Below are 15,370 nucleotides of genomic sequence, written 5' to 3'. Positions count from 1 at the left end.
ACTAAAGCAACTTTAAATCCAAACAAAATATATAACACATTCCTGAAAAAACTGGAAATCAAGATATGGAAAACAAACTAGGTGAGAGCCTTACAATGAACTCAGCTTACTGTCCAGGGAAAGTGTCCAGGCCATGGCAAAGGGAAGATAAATCCAGGGGCAGCCCAGTGGCCTCCCTAATTCCAGGAAATGGATCTGGGAGTTCACAAAGACTAAGGTGGCTGAATTTCACAAGGCAGCATGCAAGAGGAGAGAGATGCACAGAGAGGAAACTCCTTAAATATGCAAAAGGTCATCACTTGAGTATTCAATTGAGTACTGATTGGCGCACGTGTGAGGAAACTACACAAGGTAGGGAAAATGCCACCCAAAACAATTAGAGGAAACTAACTTGAAAACTTTATTATTAATGAATCATCAGATGTGGTATTCGGAAGAATTTTTGCCTCACTAATGGAGAAATTAATTCTATAAAGTCCTGTAGTCTCACCTAGTAAAGCTTAAAAGCAAGATCTGAAAAAGTCAGGCTATTTCCAAGTAACTTAACTGCATCCAAGAAAAAAGATGATAAATATTTATAAAAATACAAAAATATCAGGAACCGATAAACAAAATTCACCATATCTAGCATTCAATTGAAAAAGGCTGGCTGAGCACAGTGGCTCACACCTGTAATCCCAGCACTTTCAGAGGCCAAGTCAGGCGGATCACTTGAGGTCAGTTCAAGACAAATCTGGCCAACATACAAACCCTGTCTCTACTAAAAATACAAAACTTAGTTGAGCATGGTGGCAGGCATCTGTAATCCCAGCTCCCTGGGAGGCTGAAGCAGGAGAATCACTTGACCCTGGGAGGCAGAGGTTGCAGTGAGCCAAGATCGTGTCACTGAACTCCAGCCTGGGTGACAGAGGGTGACTCTGTCTCCAAAAAAAAACAGTCATGAAAAAAGGAAAACATAATCTATAAAAAGGAGGAAAGTCAATCAATTGAAACAAACCCTCAAATTACACTGATGATTGAATTAGCAGGCAAGGCACAAAATCCATTATCATTGACTTCTATATGTTCAAGAAGCTATAAGAAAGAGTGAACATGTGGCCAGGCACAGTGGCTCATGCGTGTAATCCCAGTACTCTGGGAGGCCAAAGCAGGTGAACTGCTTGCACTCAGGATTTCGAGACCAGCCTGAGCAACAGGGCCGAGACCTGTCTCTATAACAAATACAAAAATAAACCAGGTGTGGTGGTGTGCACCTGTAGTCCCAGTTATTCAGGAGGCTGAGGTGGGAGGATGGCTTGAGCCTGAGAGGTTGCAGTGAGCTGAGATCACACCACTCAACTCCAGCCTGGGCAATAGAGCCAGACTCTGCCTCAAAAAAGAAAAAAGAAGAAGAAGAAGAAGAAAGAAAGGTTAAACATGTGAAGAGGCATGAAGTGCATGTGTTTGTGGACACAAAACACCCAAATCAAACTTCTATAAGATGCAAACTATAATGACTGGGATAAGAACTACACTGGACAGAATTAAGAGATGAGACAATCAAGAAGAAAAAACTGTTAAAAGAATGTGAAGGGCCGGGCGCGGTGGCTCACGCCTGTAATCCCAGCACTTTGGGAGGCTGAGGCGGGCGGATCACAAGGTCAGGAGATCGAGACCACGGTGAAACCTCGTCTCTACTAAAAATACAAAAAATTAGCCGGGCGCGGTTGTGGGCGCCTGTAGTCCCAGCTACTCGGGAGGCTGAGGCAGGAGAATGGCGGGAACCCGGGAGGCGGAGCTTGCAGTGAGCTGAGATCCGGCCACTGCACTCCAGCCTGGGCGACAGAGCGAGACTCCGTCTCAAAAAAAAAAAAAAAAAAAAAAAAAAGAATGTGAAGACAAAGCAATAGCAACTATCTAAAATGAAACAAAGAATAAACAGACCCCCCCTCAGAAAAATAAAAATAAAAAAGCATATAACTGAGCTGTGCAGCAATTTCAGCAACCTAATTAACTTTTACTTGGAATCCCCAAATTAAGCGGGGGTGGCAAAAAAAGTAAAATAATTGCAGAATTTTTTCCAAATGCATTGAAAACTATAAACCCATAGAACCAAGAACCTCAAAGGAACCCCAAAGGCAGGTGAATCACTTGAGGCTAGGAGTTTGAGACCGGCCTGGCCAATGTGGTGAAACTCCGTCTCTACTAAAAACACCACTCCCTCCAATCCCAGGTGGCACAGCTCACAAAAAAAAAAAAAAAAAAAAAAAAAAAACCATGAGGAAAGCTACCAAAAGACAATTCATAATCCAACTGATTAAAACTAAGGATAAACAGAAAAAAATCTTAAAAGAAGCTGGGGAAAAAGGCATTACGGACAAAGGAACATATAATGATGACAGATTTCTCACAAAATCAATGGAAACTCACAAACAGCAAAACATCTTAAAAGTACTGAAAGTAAAATACTGTCAACCTAGAACTTTTTGCCATACTAAAACACATTTTGAAAACAAAGGTGAAATAAAGGTCAGGAAAGTAATCAATGAAGTAGGAGGAGGCAGAGCAAGAAGACCAAACAGAACCAATAATCATCTCCCCTGCAGGAACACCAAATTGAACAACTATCCACACAAGAAATCACCTTCATAAGAACCAAAGTATCTGGTTTTAATATCATATTGAGAAAAGGGGCACTGGTTAGGAAAGACAGTTTTGAATTGCCTACACCACCCGCCTCAACCCCCTGGGCAGCAGCTGTATGGCACGGAGAGAGAATCTGTGTGCTTGGGGAAGGGAGAGCACAGTGATTGTGGGACTCTGCATTGAAACTCAGTCCTGCCAGTCATGGTGGGAAGTGACACAGGGCAGAAATCAGCTGGGGGCCAAGGAAGGAACTATTATACCAGCCCTAACCAGAGGAAAATCATTCATCCCAGCAGTAAGAACCTGAGTTCTGGCTAGGCCCACCAGTGCATGCTAAAGCACTCTGGGGTCTTAAATAAACTTGAAAGGCAGTCTTGGCCACAAGGACTGCAATTCCTAGGCAAGTCCTGGTGTTGTGCTGGGCTTGGAGCCAGTGGACTTGGGGTTCACGTGACCTAGAAAGATACCAGATCAGGCATGGTGGCTCACGCCTGTGATCCAGAGCGGGGTGGATCACTTGAGCTCAGGAGTTCAAGACCAGCCTGGGCAACATGGCAAAACCTGTCTCTACCAAAAACACAAAAAAATTAGCCAGGCATGATGGTGTGTGCCTGTAGTCCCAGCTACTAGGGAGGCTGAGGTAGGAGGATTGCTTGAGCCTAGGAGGTGGAGGATGCAGTGAGCTGAGACACTAGCTGGGGCAGCCAAGGGAGTGCTTGCATCACCACTCCCCCAATCCCAGGTGCACAGCTCACAGCTCTAGGAGAGACTCCTTCCTTCTGCGTGAGGAGAGAAGAGGGGAGGGTAAAGAGGACTTTGTCTTGCAACTTGGATACCAACTTATCCTCAAGAGAATGGGGCACCAGGCAGAGTCCTGAGGCCCCCATTCCAGGACCTAGCTCCCCGATGACAATTCTAGACACACCCTGGGCCAGAAGGGAACCCACTACCTTGAAGGGAAGGACACAGTTCTGGCAGGATCCCTTACCTGCTGACTAAAGAGCCCCTGGGTCTTGAATAAATACCAGTAAGTAATACTTGCTGGTATTTGCTAGTAGCCAGGTAGAACTTGCTGCAGGTCTTGGGTAAGACCTAGTGCCATGCAGACTTCAAGCATGACCCAGCATGTTCACAGCTGTGCTGGCTATGGGGATAGACTCCTTCTCTATTAGGTCACTCTCGTGTTACTATAAATAAATACGTGAGGCTGGGTAATTTACAAAGAAAAGAGGTTTAGGCCGGGTGCCGTGGCTCACGCCTATAATCCCAGCAATTTGGGAGGCCAAGGTGGGTGGATCACTTGAGGCCAGGTGTTTGAGACCGGCCTAGCCAATATGGTGAAACTCAGTCTCTACTAAAAACACAAAAATTAGCCAGGCATGGTGGTACATACCTGTAATCACAGCTACTCTGGAGGCTGAGGCACAAGAATTGCTTGAACCTGCGAGGTGGAGGTTGCAGTGAACCGAGATCACGCCACTACACTCCAGCCTGGATGACAGTGAGACCGTCTCAAAAAAGAAGAGAGGTTTAATTGGTTCACTGTTCTGCAGGCTATACAATTATGGCACCAGCATGTGCTTGGCTTCTGGGGAAGTCTCAGGGAGCTTTTACTCATGAGAGAAGGTGAAGTAGGTGCTTGCAGGCCGTATGGCAAAAGAAGGAGCAAGGGGCAGAGGGAGGTGCCACACACTTTTAAATAATCATATCTCATGAGAACTCACTCACTATCTCAAAAACAGCACGAAGCTACAAGGAATCCATTCCTGTGACCCACAAACCTCCCACCAGGCCCCACCTCCAACATTGGGGATTACAACATCTCAACCCGAGACTTGGGTGTGACAAATATCCAAACCATATCACCTTCTGCTTGAGGAAAGGAAAGGGAATAATAAAGGGGACTTTGTCTTACAGCTTGGTTGCCAGCTAAGTCACAGTGGGGTGGAGCACCAAGCAGGCTCCTAGGATCCCAGATTCCAAGCCTTGGCTCCTGGATGGCATTTCTGGGCCCACCCTGGGCCAAAGAGGAGCCCACTGCCCTGAAGGGAGAGACCCAGGCCAGGCAACATTTGCTACAAACTCACTGAAGAGCCCTCGGGTCTTAAATGAACATCAGCAGTGGCGAGGCAGCACTCACCACAGGCCTTGGGTGGTGGTGGTCACAAGGAAAGACTCCTACTTGAAGAAAGGAGAGGAAGAACAGAAAGAACTTTATCTTGCAGCTCGGATGTCAGCTCAGCCACAGCAGAACAGAGCATTAAGCAGATTCCTAAGATTCCTGACTCCAGGCCCTGGTTCTCAGACATTTCTGGACCCACCTTGGGCCAGTGGGGAGCTCGCTGTCCTGAAGGGAAGATAAAAGCCAGGCTGGATTCACTACCTGCTGACTGAAGAGCCCTTGGGCCTTGAGTGAACATCAGTGGTAGCCAGGCAGTGGTCGCCACAGGTCCTGGGTAAGACTCAGTGCTATGCTGGTTTCAAGTCTAATCCAGCACAGTCCCAGTGGTGGTGGTCACATGGGTACTTGTTTCACCCCTCCCTCAGCCACAGGAGACTCTGCACAGAGAGAGAAACTCCATTTGTTTGGAGGAAAGTAAGGGAAGAAAACAAGAGTCTCTGCCTGGTAATCCAGGGGATTCTCTCAGATCTCACCTAAAACCACCAAAGCAGTACCTCTACTGGTCTGCAAGAGTCTGTGTTCCCCCTAATGCAGATGCAGCTGTAGTGAACAAAGACTTAGATCAGGACACTCAATTCCTTTGTATAGCTGGACAACCTTCCTAAGAAGGATGAGGACAAACAAGCCTAGACAGCAAAGACCACAATAAATATCTAACTCTTCAATGCCCAGACATCAACAAACATCCGCAAGCATCAAGACCATCCAAGAAAACATGACCTCCCCAAATGAACTAAATAAGGCACAAATGATCAATCCCAGAGTGTCAGAGATATGTGACCTTCCAGGCAGAGAATTCTAAACAGCTGTTTTGACGCAGCTCAACAAAACTCAACATAACACTGAGAAGGAATTCAGAATTCTATTGGATCAATTTAACAAGAGATTGAAATAACTTAAAAATCAAGAAGAAATTCTGAACCTGAAAAATTCAACTGACATACTGAAGAATGCATCAGAGTCTCTCAACAGAATTGATCAAGCAGAAGAAATAATTCGTAAGCTTGAAACAGGCTATTTCAAAATACAGTCAGAAGAGACAAAAGAATAAAAGGATAAAAAAGAATGAAGCATGCCTACGAAATCTAGAAAACAGTCCTAAAATGGCAAATCTAATAGTCAGTGGCCTAACAAGGAGGTAGAGAGATAGGGTAGAAGGCTCATTCAAAGGGATGATAACAGAGAATTTTCCAAACCTAGACAAAAATATCACAATTCAAAAGTACAGAGAGGTTACAGATTTAACCGAAATCAGACTACCTCAAGACATTTAATTACCAAATTTTTGAATGTCAAAGATAAAGGATCTTAAATGAAGATAAAAGAAACAAATAACATACAAAGGAGCTCTAATACCTCTGGCAGCAGATGTCTCAGAGGAAACCTTACACGCCAGGAAAAAGTTTAAAGTGCTGGAGGAAAAAACTTTTATCCTAGAATAGTATATCAAGGGAAAATATCCTTCAAGTGAAGGAGAAATAGACATTGCCAGGCAAACAAAAGCTAAGAGATTTCATCAACACCAGACATGTTCTATAAGAAATGCTGAAGGAAGTTCTTCAATATGAAAGAAAAGGATGTTAACAAACAATAAGAAATCATCTTAAAGTAAAAAGCTCACTGGTAATAGTAAGCACATTAAAAAAAAAACAGAATATTGCAGCACTGTAATTGTGGTGTATAAACTGCTCATATCTTTAGCAGAAAGGCCAAGAGATGAACCTATCAAAAAATTACTACATCTTTTCAAGACACAGACAATGCAATAAGATAGAAATAACCAAAAGTTTAAAAGTGGAAGGGATGAACTTAAAGTGTAGAGGTTTTATTAGTTTTCTCTTTGCTTGTTTTTGCAATTAATATTAAGTTATCATCAGTTTAAAATAATGGATTATGTTATTTGCAAGCCTTATGGTAACATCAAGCCAAAAAAACCTACACAAGATACATAAAAAATAAAAAGCAATGAATTAAAACATACCACCAGAGAAAATCATCTTCATGAAAAGACAAGAAGCTGCCGGGCGTGGTGGCTCACGCCTGTAATCCCAGCACTTGGGGAGGTCAAGGCAGGCAAATCACAAGGTCAGGAGTTCGAGACCAGCCTGGCCAACACGGTGAAACCCCGTCTCTACTAAAAATACAAAAAATTTAGCTGGGCGTGGTGGCGGGCACCTGTAATCCCAGCTACTCAAGAGGCTGATGCAGGAGAATTGCTTGAACCCAGGAGGCGGAGGTTGCAGTGAGCCGAGATCGCGCCACTGCACTCCAGCCCCAGCAACAGTGTGAAACTCTGTCTCAAACGGAAAAAAAAAAAAAAGAAAAAAGGAAGAGCAGACCACAGAAAAAACAAATAACAAATTGGCAGTATTAAGTCCTTACATATCAATAACATTGAATGTAAATGAATTAAACTCTCCAATCAAAAGACAAACAGTGGCTAAATGGATAAAAAAGCAACATCCAATGATCTATTGCCTACAAGAAACACACTTCACCTATAATAACACACAAAGACTGAAAATAAACTGAGGGAAGAAGATAGTGCATGCAAATAGAAATCAAAAAAGAGCAGGAGTAGCTTATATGGGACAAAACAGATTTCAAGAGAAAAACTACAGAGATAAAGGTCATTTTATAATGATAAAGGGGTCAACTCAGCAAGATGATGTAACAATTGTAAATATATATGCACCCAACACTGTAAAACCCAAATATATAAACCAAATATTACTAGAGCTAAAGACAAAGATAAACCCCAAGTTAACAGCTGGAGATTTCAATACCCCACTTTCAGCATTAGACAGATCATCCAGACAGAAAATTAACAAAGAAACATTGGACTTAATCTGAACTATAGACCAAAATGAACCTAACAGATATCTGCAAAACATTTCATCCAACAGCTGCAGAATACACATTCTTCTCCTCAGCACATGGATCATTTTCAAGGACAGACTATATGCTGAGTCACAAAACAACTCTTAAAATTCAAAAAAACTGAATTCACATCAAATATCTTCTCTGACCACGATAGAATAAAACTAGAAATCGGTAACAGGAAGAATTATGTATACTATACAAACATGGAAATTAAATAGTATTCTCCTGAACGGCCAAGGGATCAATGAAGAAATTTAAAAGGAAATTTTAAATGTCTTGAAACAAATAAAAATAAAAACACAACATACAAAAACCTGTAGGATAAGGCAAAAGCAGTACTAACAGAAAAGTTTATAGTAATAAGCGCCTACATTACAAAAGCAGAAGACTTCAAATAAATAACATAATGATGCAGCTTTAAACACTAGCAAAGCAAAGGCAAACCAAGCCCAAAATCAGGAGAAAAGAAATAATAAAGATCAGAGCAGAAATAAAAGAAATTGAAATAAAAAATACAAAAGATCAATGAAACAAAATGCTGGGGTTTTTTTAAAGCTAAGCAAAAGATAAGCCAGACGAAGAAAGAAGACACAAATAAATAAAATCAGAGATGAAAAAGGAGACATTACAACCAATACTGCCGAAATTCAAACGATCATTAGAGGCTACTATGAGAAACTATATGCCAATAAATTGGAAAAGCTAGATTAAATGGATAATTTCCTAGACACATACAATCTACCAAAATTAAACCAAAGAAATCCAAAATCTAAATAGACTAATAACAAGAAATGAGATTGAAGCTGTAATACAAAGTATCCCAACAAAGAAAAGTCCAGGACCCAATGGCTTCACTGCTGAATTCTATCAAACATTTAAAGAAGAATACCAATCCTACTCGAACTATTCTGACAAATAGAGGAGGACGGAATACTTCCAAACTCATTCTACAAGGCTAGTATCACCCTGATACCAAAACCAGACAAACACATCAAAGAAAAGGAAGTCAATATCCTGATGAACACTGATGCAAAATTCCTCAACAAAATACTAGCAAACCAAATTAAACAACATATTAAAAAGATCATTCATCATGATCAAGTGGGATTTATCCCAAGGATGCAATGATAGTTCAACATATGCCAAATAACCAATGTGATACATCATATCAACAGACCAAAGGACAAAAACCAAATAATCATTTCAACTGATACTGAAAAAGATTCTGATAAAATTCAACATCCCTTTATGATAGAAATCTCCAAAAAAATGGAGTATGGAAGGAACATATCTCAACACAATAAAAGCCATATATGACACACCCCCAGCTAGTATCATACTGAATGGGGAAAAACTGAAAGCCTTTCCTCGAAGACCTGGAACAAGACAAGGATGCCCACTATCACTACTGTTATTCAACATAACAGTCAAACAATGTCTAGCTAGAGCAATCAGACAAGAGAAAGAAAGGGCATCCAATTTGGAAAGGAAAAAGTCAAAGTATCCTTGTCTGCAGGTAATATGATCTTATATTTCGAAAAAATTAGACTCTACCAAAAAAACTATTAGAATAAACAAATTCAGTAAGGTTGTAGGATACACAATCAATATACAAAAATCAGTAGCATTTCTACTTGTCAAGAGCAAACAATGAGAAGAAGCAATCAAGAAGGTAATTCCATTACAATAGCTACAAATACAGTGAGATAAATAAAGTTAAAGAAATGAAAGATCTCCAGAATGAATAGAATAAAACATTGATGCAAGAAACTGAAAAAGACACACACAAAAACTGAAATATATTCCATGTTCATGGATTGAAAGATTCAACATTGGATTTTTGTTGTTTTGTTTAAATTATACCTTTGATCCTAAGACAAACCAAGCAGTTAAATAATTTCAAAAAAGTAAACAACAGACATTATCCTCAAGTTATCAAGGCGTCTACAAGGTACCTTTACCCCCAAACCCTATATAGTATACAGTTACACAGGTGAGAACCAAATTCAGGTTTCCAACAAAAATTATAAAATGTTATTCAGCAAAAGCTGCAATTCTCTATAGCAGCTCATGAGATTACTCTGGATTCCTCTGCAATTGCTGTCAAGACTGTGAGCCTCTCACATTCTACTTGGCTAACAGGCTAGGTCCAAGGAAGTGAGAGTCAACAGTCACTCAACACTTCATTGTGTCACTTCATATATACTACTATGTCTCCTTGCTTTTCAACAATTTCTTCTAGGTTTCAAATAGTTCTGAATCCAGTTTCCAAGGTAATACTGCTGGGTTATGTATAGATTTTTCCCTCTTCAAGTACATCAGGATATGATTTAGCTTTATTAAATTTCCAGATTTTCACTGTGTAAACGAGCAGACACATCAGAAAACAGATCAGCTCCAGAGCCAGGATGTCCAGAAGGAGATCAAGATATAATCTGATCTGCTGGGTTCCAGGAAGGAATTGCTGCAACACAGTATGAAGATAATTATTGTTACCAGTGGAGAGTATCATTAATGCAAATTTCTTGAGATGCCTTATACATCAGTAGATCAAGTTATAGCCTCGATTTCTGACTTTGCTGTGGTGATACTGGATGTACCATTCAAGATGTAAATGGAATATCCACCACAAAATAACTTTCCCAAGGATTACGACCATTTGAACTTTAAGAGAGTTGGTGTAGTATCCTGGGCACCTGTCTTCATTTAGGTTAGGGTAAGAACAAACCACATCTGTTAAAAACGCTAAAAGTAACACAACATGAATAAACAAGAGAAGACTTTCTATGACGACTGTAGGAAAAAGAATCAGGGTCTAAAATGAGCTTCTAGTGAATAATGTTAAGAGAAGCTGGGTATCCAGAGCTGGGTCATCTTCAATACTTTGAGTGATATCCAAGAAACCCCTCACATTTTTAACCAATTTTGCTTTAAATGTATGAGTCTCAAATCAACTTCCAGGTCTCACAGTTTTTCATTTTCTCAACCCCTCCATCCTTCCCCCAATGTCATTTTGCAAAGCTGGAGGCAAAAGCTTTAGCCAACCTGGCCTCTCCACCTATCAGAACTGATATTGTTAAAATGTCCATACTACCCAAAGCAATCTACGATTCAATGCAATCCCTATTAAAACACAATGATGGCCAGGCAAGGTGGTTTATGCCTGTAATTCCAGCACTTTGGGAGGCCAAGGCGGGTGGATCATGAGGTCAAGAGATGGAGATCATCCTGGCCAACATGGTGAAACCCTGCCTTTACTAAAAATACAAAAATTAGCTGGCTGTAAGTAATGGCACACACCTGTAGTCCTAGCTACTCAGGAGACTGAGGCAGGAGAATCGCTTGAACCTGGGAGGCAGAGGTTGCAGTGAGCGGATATTGCACCACTGCACTCCAGCCTGGCGACAGACCAAGATTCTGTCTTTAAAAAAAACAAACAAACAAACAAAAAAAAAAAAAATGCATTCTTCACAGAAATCCTAAAATTTACATGAAACCACAAAAGACCCAGAATAGCCCAGGCAACCCAAAGCAAAAAGAACAAAACTGGAGGAATCACATTACCTGACTTCAAATTATACTACAGATCTTCTAAAACGGCCTACCAAAACAAAAACAAATCATAGTACAGAGCTATAGTAACCAAAACAGCATGGTACTGGCATAACAACAGACACACAGGCTGGGCGCAGTGGCTCACGCCTGTAGTCCCAGCACTTGGGAGGCAGATGCAGGTGCATTATGAAGTCAGGAGATCAAGACCATCCTGGCTAACACGGTGAAACCCCGTCTCGACTAAAAATACAAAAAATTAGCCAGGTGTGGTAGTGGGCGCCTGTAGTCCCAGCTACTCAGGAGGCTGAGGCAGGAGAATGGCATGAACCCAGCAGGCAGAGATTGCTGTGAGCCGAGATCACGCCACTGCACTTTAGCCTGGGCAACAGAGCGAGACTCCGTCTCAAAAAAAAAAAAAAAGAAAGAAAGAAAATAGACACATGGACAAATGGAATCAAATAGAAAACCCAGAAATAAATCCATACATCTACAGTGAGCTCATTTTTGACAAAGGGGCCCAGAACATACATTGGGTAAAGAGCAGTCTCTCCAATAAATGGTACTGGGAAAACTGGATATGCATATGCAGAAGAATAAAACTAGACCCGTAATTCTTACCATATACAAAATTCAAGTCAAAATAGATTAAAGGCTTAAATCTAAGACCTCAAACTATGAAACTACTAAAAGAAAACATTGGGGAAACTCTGCCCAGGCAAAAATTTCTTGAGCAGTACCCCACGAACACAGGCAACCAAAGCAAAAATGGACAAATGGGATCACATCAAGTTATAAAGCTTTGGCACAAAAAAGGAAACAATCAACAAAGTAAAGAGACAACCCATAAAATGAGATAAGATATTTACAAACTCTCCATCTGACAAGGGATTAATAACCAGAATATATAATGAGCTCAAATAACTCCATAGGAAAAAATATAATAACCTGATTTTAAAATGGGCAAAAGATCTAATCAGACATTTCTCCAAAGAAATCATATAGATGGCAAACAGGTATATGAAAAGGTACTCAACATCACTGATTATCAGAGAAATGCAAATTAAAACTACAATAAGATATCATCTCACTCCAGTTAAAATGGTTTTTAAGCAAAAGACAGAAAATAACAAATGCCAGCATGGATGTGGAGAAGAGGGAACCCTTGGACACTGTTGGTGGGAATGCAAATTAGTGCAACCACTATGAAGAACAGTATGGAGATTCCTCAAAAAAACTAAAAATAGACCTACCATATGATCCAGCAATCTCACCGCTAGGTATATACCCAAAAGGAAGGAAATAATTATACTGAAGAGATACCTGCATGGCCATGTTTATTGTGGTGCTATTCACAATAGCCAACATTTGGAAGCTACCTAAGTGTCCATCAACAGGGGAACGCATAAAGACAACGTGGTACATATACACAATGGAGTACTATATTCAGCAATAAAAACGAATGAGGTCCTGTCATCTGCAACAACATGGATGGAACTAGAGGACGTTATGTTAAGTGAAATAAGCCAGGCACAGAAAGACAAACTTCTCACATTCTCACTCTTATGGGAGCTAAAAATTAAAACAACTGAACTCACGGAGATAGAGAGTAGAATGATGATTACTAGAAACTGGGAAGAGGTTGGTGCAGAAGGCCACAGAATTGAGATGGTTAATGGGTACAAATATACAGTTAGAATGAATAAGATCTAGTATTTGATAACACAACAGGGTGATTACAGTCAACAATAATTTATCACACATTTTAAAATAACTAATAGTAAAATTGGAATGTTTGTAACATAAAGAAATGATAAACGTTTGAGGTGATGGAAACTTCATTTACCCTGATGAGATTATTATACTTTGTATGCCCATATCAAAATATCCCATGTACCCCATAAATATATCCACCTACTATTATATGTACCCATACAAATTAAAAAAATCAGTGAAGAAGAAAACCAAAAGGCAACAAAAAAGTCAATGAAAATAAAAACTGATTATTTGAAAAACCAATAAAATCAGTAAATCTCTAGCCAGGCTGAAGAGGAAAGAGAGAAAATACAAACTACCAATATCAGCAAACAGAGATGCAACATTACTACAGATTCTAGAGATATCATCATAAGGGAATATTATAAACAACTTTATGCTATAAGTGCATCAACTCCTTGAAAGACACAAATGAGCTCTCTCCAGAAGGAAAAGATAACCTGAATGGCCTAGTATCTATTAAATAAACTGAATCTGTTCAGCAAAAAACAAACAAAAACTCAAGGCCCAGATAGCTTTACTGGGGAAATCTACCAAACAATTAAGGAATAGTATCAGTTCTATACAAACTCCTCCAGAAATTGAGGGAAAAAAATAGTGGGGAAGAGGGGAATGGGGAGGAGGAGAATACTACCTAATTCATTTTGTGAGCCTAAAACTATTCTGATACCAAACCAGACAAAGATATCACAAGAAATGAAACCTACAGTTTAATACCCTTCATGAAAATATGTAAAATTATAGCAAATCAAATTCAAATACATATATAAAAGGGTAATACATCATGACCAAGTATAGTTTCTCCCAGGAATGCAAAGTTTAATGTGTGAAAAACAATGCAGTTTAATATATTAAAGAATTTAAAAAACGACCGGGTGCAGTGGCTCACGCCTGTAATCCCAGCACTTTGGGAGGCCAAGGCGAGCAGATCACCTGAGGTCGGGAGTTCGAGAACAGCCTGACCAAGATGGAGAAATCTCATCTCTACCAAAAACACAAAATTAGGGGGCCGCGGTGGTACATGCCTGTAATCACAGCTACTCAGGAGGCTGAGGCAGGAGAATCGCTTGAACCCAGGAGGCGGAGGTTGCAGTGAGCCAAGATCACACCATTGCATTCCAGCCTGGGCAACACGAGCGAAACTCTGTCTCAAAAAACAAACAAAAAATAATAATTCAAAAACTATATGATCATCTCGAAAGATGCAAAAAAGCATTTGATAAAATTCAACATACATTTCTGATGAAAATTCTCAGCAAACTAGCAACAAAGGAAATTTTCTCAACCTGATAAAAGGTATCTGTAAGACTTTTACATACAAGATAAAGTCTGAACCTTTTCTCCCTTAGTATCAGGAACAAGACAAGCAAGTCCACTTTCACCACTTCCATTTTACTAGATTCTACTCAGTGCAATAAAATAAGAAAAAGGAAATAAAAGGTATTCACATTGGAAAAAAAGCAAAAATTGCCTTTATTCGAGGATGGTAATTGTCTAGGTAGGAGATCTGATAGAATCCACGAAAAAAGCGATGAAAACAAATAAGTGAGGTTAACTAAGTTGCAAGATGTAAGTGTGCAGCAACCTATGGTATTTCTACATACCGGTAATAATCAGAAATTAAAATTTTAAAAACATCTTTTACAATAGCATTAAAAAGTAAAATCTTATGGAAAAATCTAACAAAAAATAAGCAAGGCCCATACACTGAAAACTATAAAATACTGCCAAGCAAAATTAAATAAGATCTAAATAATTGGAGAGATATATTTTGTTCAGATTGGAAGACTCTATTAATAAAGATGTCAATTATCTCTCAAATGGATCTACAGACTCAAAGTATTCCCCATTGAAATCTAAGATTAGTTGTAGAAACTGACAAAGCGATTCTAAAATTCATATGAAAATTCAAGTAACCTAGAATAGCCATAACAGTTTTGAAAAAAATAACAAAGTTGGAAGACTTACACTACCTTACTTCCAGACTTATTAAGAAGCTACAGTAATAAAGACTGTACAATACTGGCATAAAGGCAGAGAAACAGGTCAATGGAACATAATAAATTTCAGAAGTGCTCCCTCCTGGACATATATGGTCAATTTACTTTTTTACAAAGGTGCAAAAGTAGAAAGACTAATATTTTCAAGAAATGGTTCTCAGGCCGGGCACAGTGGCTCACACCTGTAATTCCAGCACTTTGGGATACCAAGGCACGTGGATCACCTGAGGTCGGGAGTTTAACACCAGCCTTGCCAACATGGTGAAACCCCATCTCTACTAAAAATACAAAAATTGGCCGGGCGCGGTGGCCCAAGCCTGTAATCCCAGCACTTTGGGAGGCCGAGATGGGT

The 15,370-nt window shown here is 39.9% G+C and overlaps 1 protein-coding gene and 1 pseudogene across 10 annotated transcripts in view; both read right to left on the bottom strand.

The window, feature by feature from the left end:
• Positions 1 to 15,370, bottom strand: part of SMAP1 (small ArfGAP 1) — a 184,750-nt gene that overhangs the window by 147,157 nt on the left and 22,223 nt on the right. The window lies entirely within an intron of this gene.
• On the bottom strand, positions 9,811 to 10,640 carry LOC103883774 (annotated as a pseudogene).

This window comes from Papio anubis, chromosome 6 (genome assembly GCF_008728515.1).
Source record: "Papio anubis isolate 15944 chromosome 6, Panubis1.0, whole genome shotgun sequence".
Lineage (NCBI taxonomy): Eukaryota > Metazoa > Chordata > Mammalia > Primates > Cercopithecidae > Papio > Papio anubis.
Note: the sequence above shows the minus strand (reverse complement) of the source record. Positions and strands in the feature narration are given on the sequence as shown.